Source organism: Oryzias latipes, chromosome 19, assembly GCF_053564925.1.
Source record: "Oryzias latipes strain Hd-rR chromosome 19, Olatipes_Hd-rR_3.1".
Taxonomy (NCBI): domain Eukaryota; kingdom Metazoa; phylum Chordata; class Actinopteri; order Beloniformes; family Adrianichthyidae; genus Oryzias; species Oryzias latipes.
Window position 1 is genome coordinate 4,382,307 of NC_136255.1, and position 10,043 is coordinate 4,392,349.

Here is a 10,043-nt window from a genome sequence, read left to right on the forward strand (position 1 = left end):
TTTCTTTTCAATCTGTTATGTATTTATATGACCATGAGGTGGCGCTCTCGGGACCAGTATAATGCTCTTGGGCGCCTCTGCTCATCGTTTATCCATCAGATTTGTAAGAACATGTTGGATAAAGATCAGTTACTTTTCAAAAGAAGTTTAAATAATAGTTTCATCACCGGATTTAACTGAAGACATACTCTAAATAACTTAATACTAAATAACTTAAAACGGGAACATGAAACCGTTGTACGCATGCACTCCCCCCCCCCCCCCCTTTCTGGCAGTGTGCGTTTGCAGGAATATCAATAAAGTTTTGTTTTTTTAAACGTGTTTTGTTCCGTGGTAGTACAGGAAACAACTTTCTGACAACTTTGACATGACATGGTGAGACGACATAGCTAACGTCACTAGCAACGGTTGCTAAGGACTTTCCTGACGCCGTAGTGCAGTGGCGGTTTTTGATATGGGCGATGTGGGCGGTCGCACAGGGCGGCACTTCATAGGGGGCGTGTCCGATGAGTAATGTGCTACATACAATATTCAAAGAGGTAGCTTGAAGTTTTAATTTGCAATTACTTCAGCAGCCGACACTTAATACTTTTATGTTGACACATCAGACTCTTAAGAATGTCTTCCTCCTATTTGCTCTTCACACTTATGGTGCAAAAAAAAAAAAAAAAAAAAAAAAAAAAGAATAACTCAGAGTGAAACAACGTAAAACAGGCACATGAAAAGGAATTAGGTAGAACAAACATCCGTGCTCAACCCAATTTCGAAAAAAGCAGGCAATGGAGATTATTTCCCACAATTCTTTGCTCCGACACAGCAGACCCGATGCGCACGTGACCACCGCCCTCTGCTGCAAGACGCTTGCGGCCACACCTCTTTGCGCTAGTCTTTGGAACACAAGTCAAAAAACTCGAGAGGGGAGCGCAACTCGCCGGTGGCTGGCTGAATCACACTAACAGGTGATTGGGAGTCTTTTTCTATCTGACAATCAACTCTGGGCCGCAGCTGCGCCTCCCGTCATAGAGACGGAGCCGCGTGTGAGAGGGAAGGGGAAGGGGGGGGGGGGGGGGGGGAGCGCAGACCATTTTATATGGATTGAGGTTTTTTGGAGGATTTCTACTGTTGGTGTTGCACAAATTTAGGGAAATGCCAAACATTTTTGGAGTAATCCCACTGATGAGTTCTAAGATTTAGTCTTTAATGTTTTATAAGACCTAAACATATTAATCACAATAAGTTTTATTTTTTAGATCTAATCCCTCTGATATGTTTTACAAAGACACACACAGGACGTCACTCATTAAGAAATTATTGCTAAAAATGAAGCAGGAGTCCAGCTCTAAAAAAATGCTCTAAAGAAGGATGAAAGAGCATAAAAATGGAATTATTTGATATGTAATTTCTTATTATTATTTCCAGGCTTTCTTTGTTTTGTCCTGCAGCATGTTCATATTTGTATAATTTTGACAGAATATATTTCTATGGAGAACAAAATATTTCAAATTATTTAAGGTTTAACTGGAGTTATTCTGGATTAATGTTCCTGTTTTTATTCATATTTATGTTCAAAAAGTTCAGTTTAAAAGGTTTAAAAGTTTAGGTTTAGTGTGTTCAGTAAACATTTATCTTCTTCGGCCCAAAACCTTAAGCGTGTTTTTAACTTAGGCCCCTGTGTGACTGAGTTTGACCCCCCTGTAATACGAGTCTAGAAAATTCATGCATATTTTGAGTAAAATGGCTAAATAGAAGATAGGGAACACAGCAGGATGTTGTCAAATTTTGTGTGCGGGGAGGGGGGGGGGCGCTGGTGGGGTTACTCGCCCAGGGAGTAAGTTAGTGTAGAACCGCCACTGCCGTAGTGAGATGACATGGGGTAAGGACAAAGACAAATGCAAAGTTTTAAGCATAAAGCAAGCATATACATCACAAAGTAAAAACAAAGTATTAATCAAAGAAGCATGGGCATGCAGAGGATATTGCTTAGTAGTACATAGACATGAACCAAAGACATAACAGTGGACGCAAAAACCCATTTTGATATTTTTGGCACAAACAGAACCTCATACACTAAGACTATTTCTACTTTGTTTGAAGGAAATCCAGCTGCAACCACTGACGTTGCTTCTAACTGCCCCTCATGCTGTCTCTTCTTGAACTGTTTATGATTGTAGGATTGTTCTGTTTTGTCTTGGTATGTGTGATGAATGAACATTTTCTCTCTATCCAGCACTCTAAACCCCAAACTTTTTACTTTGCTAACAACCTACATGTAACTTTACAGATATTTTTTAAACGTTAAAACTTGATTTTTCATTTTTTTTAAAGAACCACACGTGGCTCCGGAGCCTCAGGGTGCAGACCCCTGAGTCAAATGATCCTCTCCATGACTTTTATGCACAAGAATTAAACATTTCTGTGTATTTGGCATTTTAATGCATTGCATCAGAAAGAGACACAGAGTGCTGAGGATCAAACAACACATCTCACATATAGATTATCTTGTGTGAGGGGAATCAGCGTTTCAATATTCTGCAGCTAAAATCTGGAACAGCTTCCCTGAAGTCGTAAGACAGGCCTCTTCTGTGTTCATGTTCAAATCTAGACTTAAAACATTTCTGTTTAGCCGTGTATCTGACTGAAAGGTCCTATCTGCAGTTTTCTTTCCTTTACTTCCTTTATTTTTAAATCAATTTTCAAATTTTTTCTTTTCTTTTAAAATAAATTTTACGTTGATTATTTCTATGATGTATTGTGATTTTAATACATTTTTCTGTTTTGTGAAGCACCTTGAATTACTTTGTGTACGAATTGTGCTATACAAATAAACTTGCCTTGCCTTGTACAGTCCATTATTACTAAAATGCAGTTTTCCCTGTTTTTTTCCTTCCTGGAATAAACCAGACTAATTTGGTTTGCCTTTTTGCTTTTCCTCTTCCAGGTTTGCTTTCCGTCTGTGCTGACCTGTGGCCTCTCTCAGAAATGTTTGGAGTTATGAATTTGTTTTCTTCCCCAAGTGTTTTCTAGAGGAGAGACTTGCTGATGTCAAGCAAAACCCCAACAAGATAATCCTTCTCAGTCTGTGGTCCGGCCTCACGCAGTCCTTCACTTTCTCTCCCTTGGACTCCTGCTGCCATGAGCGTCCCTCACACAACAAAGTCAGCCCCCCTGTCACTATCCACTGTCATGGTTGGACATATTAGAACTGACTTCTCTAATGCAAACTGCTGCTCCACCTGCTGGTCTATGACAGTGTTGCTCCCAGAGGCTCCTTTTTCTCATGGTGACCTCTGTCAGGTTGCAGACCCCTGAGTCAAAAACTAAAAGTCAGAATGGTTAAAAGTTGTTGAAGGCTTTTGTGCGGCCAACAGCAATACTAAAGGGCATTTTCCCAACAGAATGAACAGAGCAAAAGCTATTCCACTGTATGAGTTTGAGGATGAGCACAGCGTCACAAATCACAGACCTGTCTCTACACTGCAACAACATTTGAACATTTTAGAGAAACTTTAGACATTTATGAGGTTCTAACTGACTGACAAGAGATCTGAAAAGATAAAACTAGAGCTAAGTTCAAAGAGAAATAAGCAGTGGGGATGATGACAATGATGGAAAATTCTTTAATGGATTTATGCGGAACGTGCATTTTTTTCCCATCCTTTTTATTGTAATAAAAATTAGCATATCTGCAGGCTCATACTTAGACATATGAGAGATCGAGAATTATAATTAATTAAGATGGAAAAAATATTAATTGAATTGGAGTAATATGACATTTAGTTAGATAAATACATAAATTTGAGTTGTATAAACAATTACTGAGTTTTATAGACGTAAGAAATTAGGTTGAATAAATTTAACTCAATTATCTGTTACCAATAGAAGTAATTCATTTACGTTGGCAAAATTGGATAAGTTATATATATATGCGTCACAAGGAAAATGGAAATAAGATCAGAAACTTGTGCGTTTACTTTCTCTGTTCTTCTACTGCAAGCAGAAACTCTTTCTTTTGCTGATGCAGCCGTATTACTTTTTGATAGACGTATAATCTTCATACGTCGTCATTAAAAGCTCAGACTCCGTCTCACTGAATTATAGCGCTCTCTTTTTTCTCTCCACGCGTTTCCATGGTGACTCCGGAAATCGGGGATCCATTGAGAATGTCTTTATGTACCTTCTGTGCACGTGCAATAACCCAGGGTTACCAAGTCGAGCGTAATTACGCCAACTCATATCCGGTCTTTTGGAACCGACATACCCAGAGTAAGCAAGTTCAGGCGGATTTCAGCCAGAGTTCAGGCTTAAAGTCAGGCTAGTTTAAACATGCTTCCTGGAATACCCCATGGGCTGGATTCACAGCTGCTCTGTGTTTTCACTGTTGAATGCTTTAAAGCAGGGGTCGGGAACCTATGGCTCGCGAGCCATGTATGGCTCTTTTGATGGTCACATGTGGCTCGCAGACAAATCTTTAATTATACTTTTTTTTTTCTTTTTTTCATTAGACCAGTCCTTCTCGGGCGCGATGCGATGCCAGAGGCGCGCAGTAGTAGCGGTGCTTGGAGAGAAAACTATCAGTTTACTGTTATCTATTATTTCACAGAGTTTGTACCACCCGGAAACCTGTGAATTGCCGTGCCTAAAACTGCGCGCTCCCGTCTCTGAGAAAGAGCGCGCAGTTGTGTGAGGAAGAAACCAGAGGGTGGGGGTGGGGGTGGAGTTGTGGGCACAGGTAGCAGGTGAATCGCGCAGGGATTGTAATAACGTAAAACCCGCTACCCGTCACTCACTGCAGCGTGGGTGGGTGTGTTTGGCTCCACGTCTGCATGTGAGCAGTCTTTCTCACATCTACAGAACATTCAGACCAACCTACGATCACGTTTAAAGTCTCAACGCCTCATTTATCAGCAAAAGCATAACAATATTATTAAAAAGAATCCACAGACTTATTGTACTTTAAAAATGTTGAAATTACATCAAATGCACACATTCACTTGTATATTTAGTTTTAAACATATCGTTGCTTACTGATTTGGACTGGGTGGCTGTTGGGCCGCGTTAAAAGTTCTGGAGTTCATTGAACGCATCAAGCAGAGATCTGATTGGCCCTCAGTTCTGTCGCTCAGCCTGTTAGGTAATTTGGACCAATGGGGTTCAGCTATGGGCCGAATAAGGGAAATGGGAGGGCTGGAGCGGGAGGGGGGGGAATATAAAGTTGGGAGAAGCGCTCTTGTCTCGCTGGAGAGAATAAGGATTTGCTGAATTAATTGTACGGCGTTTGTTGCGGTCTGCAGTAACCAGAATAAAGAACCTTAAAAGAGGTTACGTCTCAGTGCCTCAGTATGGGAAAGGAACACTACGGCTGTGTCCGAATTACCGCCCTAACCCCTAACTACTAAAACCCTATATAGTGCGGCACTATATAGTTCTCTATATAGTTCTCTGAATTTTCAAAGCAATTCGGACACCCGTGCTCACTAGTTTTCTCTTTCGGGTGTTTTCAAATGGCGCTCGGCACGAAAACAAAGTGGCGCATTACCGCCACCACCTGGTCTGGAGGGGAACTACTTCTATTTAACGGCGAGAATGACACCCATTTGTCAAAGTAAAAATATAATAAATATAAACATTTTATGAAGACTATTTATGAATCTGCTGTGTTCTGATCATGGAAAACGTGGCTGATTTATAAATAATAAAATTACAAACAAATTGGTGTAGATTTAATGTATTAGTTGATAAATAATCCCTCAAGTCATTAGTCCATGGCAATATTTATTTTTGTGGCGCTGAACAATTTACGGGCTCTTGCGAGGAAGCATTTTTTTTCTGTAGTTTTATCTTCTACGTTACTGAAAATAGCTTTATATATGAATCTGTCCGTGTTCCTGGCAATAATTCAACCGTTTTTCGTGAGATCAAACCAAAACGAGCAGATATGCAGCATCACAGGACAGCAAGGAGGAGAAGCAGATGTCTCAGAAGATTTCCTCTGGATGCCCCTGACCAGACATGAACAACTTGTGTGTTAAACTTAAAGTTTTTTTATTAGTTCAATTTAAGCATTTGTTACCAATTGTGCTCAAGGTTACACAGTCTGCTGGGTAAGACTTTTTAACATTATTTTTCAACACTGGGCTATGAACTGTATAGTCTAACTACATGAAACACTTGTGAGATCAAAGTTTAGTATTTTTTATTCAGAGTCAAACCATATCACTTGTTTTAAACAAAAATACTTTAATTTTTAAATATTTATATAAAAATCCAAAAACCCAGCCAAAAAAAACCCACGAGATTTTCCAGCATTTATAAATACGTCATAAACTAAAATGTAAGACATCAGAATAAAATGAAACATTAAAAAAAATCAGATTTAATTTTCTCAATGAAATAATTATTTTTCTATTTTACAGGGTCTTCCATGACTCTACTGCTTTGCCAACATAAAGGTGTCTGTCGTGGCCCCTCACACTGATGGTCAGTCCGACACAAAACCAGATCGGCAGACCCGCAGATCGGCTGACCCGCAGGACCATTGAGCATCTGGTGGAGCAGCTTCGGGTTCCTCACACCCTGGGAGGGGGGGGGGGGGCAGGTACAGGAGACTGAGGTCCTGGTGTTTCTTTTCTGGCTGGCGTGTGGCACATCTTACGGTGTGGTAAACAGAGCCTTTGACATGCCACGGTCCACTGTGAGCGACATTGTCCACAGGACGGCAGACCGCATCCTCCAGCTGATGAGCAGGGTCACCCAGCATCCAGTGGGAATGAACTGCCATTAGTCACATCTGGTTTTTTAGCAGCTCGCTTGGTCTTCCACCTTCCAAAAGGTCGTAGGGAACACTGATGGCTGCCACTTAAGAATAAAGGTCCTAAAAGAAAATGCAGCTTGTTATTTTAACAGGAAGCTTTTTTATTCCATTCAACTGCAGGCTGTACCTGACTAATGCCAAATTTAGAGATATTTTTGTTGGGAATCAAGGATCAGTCCACAGTTCACAGGTTCTACGTAAAAGCCCAATTTATGTAAATAAAACATTACCCACCTGAAGGATCCTTTTGGGTGATGGTGGGTATCCCTGCATTCTTCATCCCATCGTGCTGCTGACACCCTACAGGGAACCCATGAGGAATGCGGTTCAGGCCCGTTAAAACCAGCACCACGCCAAGGCATGCTCTGTGGTGGAGAGAGCATTTGGCATTATGAAGATGAGGAGGAGAGCAATATTTCTGGGGGCACTGGAAGTAAAACCAACCTTTGCAATGAGAATCATTGCCTGCAGTTCAGTTCTGCACAATCTGTGCATCAGCGAAGGGGACTGCTGGGAGCCACAGATGTTGAGCCACACCAGGAACCAGTAGGACGGGTAAAGTGGCGTCTGTCTGCGAGGACAAATCTCTGCTTTCCTTTCAGCTCCAACTGTGACACACATGACTCTACAAGACCAGGATTATTGTTAAGATGTATAAAAATAAATGTTAACATATAAAACGAAAATGTAAATATGTACATTTGATATTTATATGAAAATTCTTTTGAGATTGTTAAAAATGGCTCAGATTTAAATAATACATGTAAATAATTCATTTTTGTTACCGCATTTATTAAACAAATGGCAAAAACAACGACAACGTTACATTTTGTGAACAATATTTTAAACTCAGGTAAGCTTAACAGACTCTCCTGTCACTCTTTGTCCCTTCGTGCTCTTTCCTCCTCTCCTCTTTCAACAACAACCTTTACCCCAACATGACAACGATTACAGTTTAATGATAAATAAATACAAATCTGATCAAGTGTCTCTTACTCCCATCCGGCACGAGCTTGCCTTAAACAAACAGGCTATCTTTCTCCATCCACAGATGGATCACATTTTCTTTATCCTCGTCAGTCCCTACATATATAAACACATTTAAAAAATGTGTTAATAACTTATTACTACGGTTAGAACTCACTGCTTTTTTTATGTAATATCAACAGCGTTTGTTTTTAGCATTCGGCGCTAATTCGCGCTAGCGTTAGCTTTAGCATTACCGAAATTGATGAGCTTCCAAACAATGTAGATAGTCGATTGAGGAATATAACATATTAAACACATCATCTTACGTATTTACAAATATATTTTACAACAGATACTTGATACTTTTAAATATACTTACATTTTTGAGTCCTCTTTCTCGCGCAACCGTCCGCCATCTTCGAATAATTCAAGCGCAGTGTATTGTGGGTCACACGCAATGCATTCTGGTATGAACGCAGTGCATTCTGGGCAATATTCGCCGATCGAGTGAGCATCGATCCACACTGGTTTTTCGTAGAGAATTCTGGGAAATTTCTAGTGCACATGATTTTTGAACTGTAGATTCGGACAACACTACAAAATGGCGACCGCACTATATAGTGCACTATATAGGGGTTAGGGCGGTAATTCGGACACAGCCTACATTATTGTATGGCTCTTTTGAAATTACATTTCAAAATATGTGGCGTTTATGGCTCTCTTGGCCAAAAAGGTTCCCGACCCCTGCTTTAACGTTTCAGAATGATACAATTGTCACGGCGCCTGTCAGTCACCCCCCCCCCCCCCCCCCTGCATCTGCTCCTGCTCTGCTTCGAACCCAGAGAGGGGCATCCCGAGTGAGCCCCGCCAGCCAGGGGTATGCTGGCGGGGCTCACTGGGGATGCCCCTCTCTGGGTTCGCGTTGGCACCCGCCCTCCACCCCGCTTTTTACTTGCATATTAGACACTGATTCATCTAGGGCCTTGTGGAGAGGGTCTGGTGGAGGGGGCACGGTGAAACATCCGTGCTCACCTTTCGCTGGCCCCCCCCACAATTTTAACTTCCTCTGTAGACACACACACTGCATGCTAGGAGCACACACACAGCAAATACACACCACTCACAGAGGGAGTGGGGGGCTCTGCGGCTTAGCAGCTTAGTGGCCCCCCACACTGGAGACCTCCTATTTTACCTGCAGCACACACACAGCACTCCCACACCTCCATACATGGGTAGGGTCGGGGGGGGCGGCCGGTCTTCACCCGCCTGGTCCTCTCAGGGCGGCCGGGCTTATGGGTATCCTGTCGGCTGCGGAATAGTCGGGCATACGGCGCTGGGAGTTGGCCGGCTGGGGGGGGGAGGGTAACCAGATGATTGTGAGTACGTGTGCGTGAGTCCATGGGTGGGACGGACCTGGGGGCTGGCTCGCTGGGCCCCTCTGGGGCTTTCCCTCCCCATCACAGAGAGGGGAGGGCACTGAGAGGGTTGGGAGGGGGGCTCAGATATTATGGCGGGGGGGGGGGGGGGGGGGGGGGGGGGGGGTTGTAGTGTGTAGGGTTGTAGGGTTATGGGGGGTGGCTGTGGGTGCGTGGCGATCCTTGGGTTGCTCAGGTCGCTTGCCTGGGCTGGCTTGCGTAGACAGGGTAGACAGGGCGCCGGTCGGGTGGTGGACGGCTCATGGGTTCTGGGGGCCCTGGCTTCGTCCTTGGCCCTTGTCTCGGTGTCCGGCTGCCGCCTGGTACGGCTAAGCGCTCCTGTCCTGTGGCCTGGGGGCCGGACACTGGGTTCACTTATGCCTCTGGGCATTGGGGGGGGGCCCTGTAGGGGGGTCCTCTCTGTGCCTGGCCGGTGGGGTGGGCGGTCCCTTCCCCCCCCCATCCCAGGCTGCCTGGGTCCGGATGCTGGGGGGGCTCCTGGCCTGTGGGGCTCTCCTCCCATCTCCTGGTCTGGCTGGGTAGGTTCCCCTTATGAACACACGGTTCACGTCGGCAGCATGCATGTATCTCCACCCCCACGTGCACGTGCACACTGCTCCCTGTCTGCTTCATCCCTCCTCCTTACCCACAGTGTATTGATGGACATGTTTTTTTCGCTCATCTTAGTGTCAGATTTTCACCTTTGATGTAATATTTGTCTTTCCAGCAGATCTGGTATAATTGTTACAGCTTAAAATAATAACTTATTCAAATCAGTGTTTGTATCCCCCACCTTTTCACCTTTCTTCCTTTTACTCTCTTCCACCCCCCCTCACATTCTTCCCCTC

General features: G+C 43.4%; 1 long non-coding RNA gene across 1 annotated transcript; it reads right to left on the reverse strand.

The window, feature by feature from the left end:
- Positions 1–6,601: 6,601 nt before the first annotated feature.
- On the reverse strand, positions 6,602–8,544 carry LOC144988035 (uncharacterized). The gene is made up of 3 exons (XR_013651759.1): positions 7,256–8,544; positions 7,046–7,176; positions 6,602–6,871 (listed from the first exon to the last, which is right to left on the reverse strand). It is a non-coding gene; the product is annotated as an uncharacterized LOC144988035 (long non-coding RNA).
- Between the last annotated feature and the right edge of the window lie 1,499 nt (positions 8,545–10,043).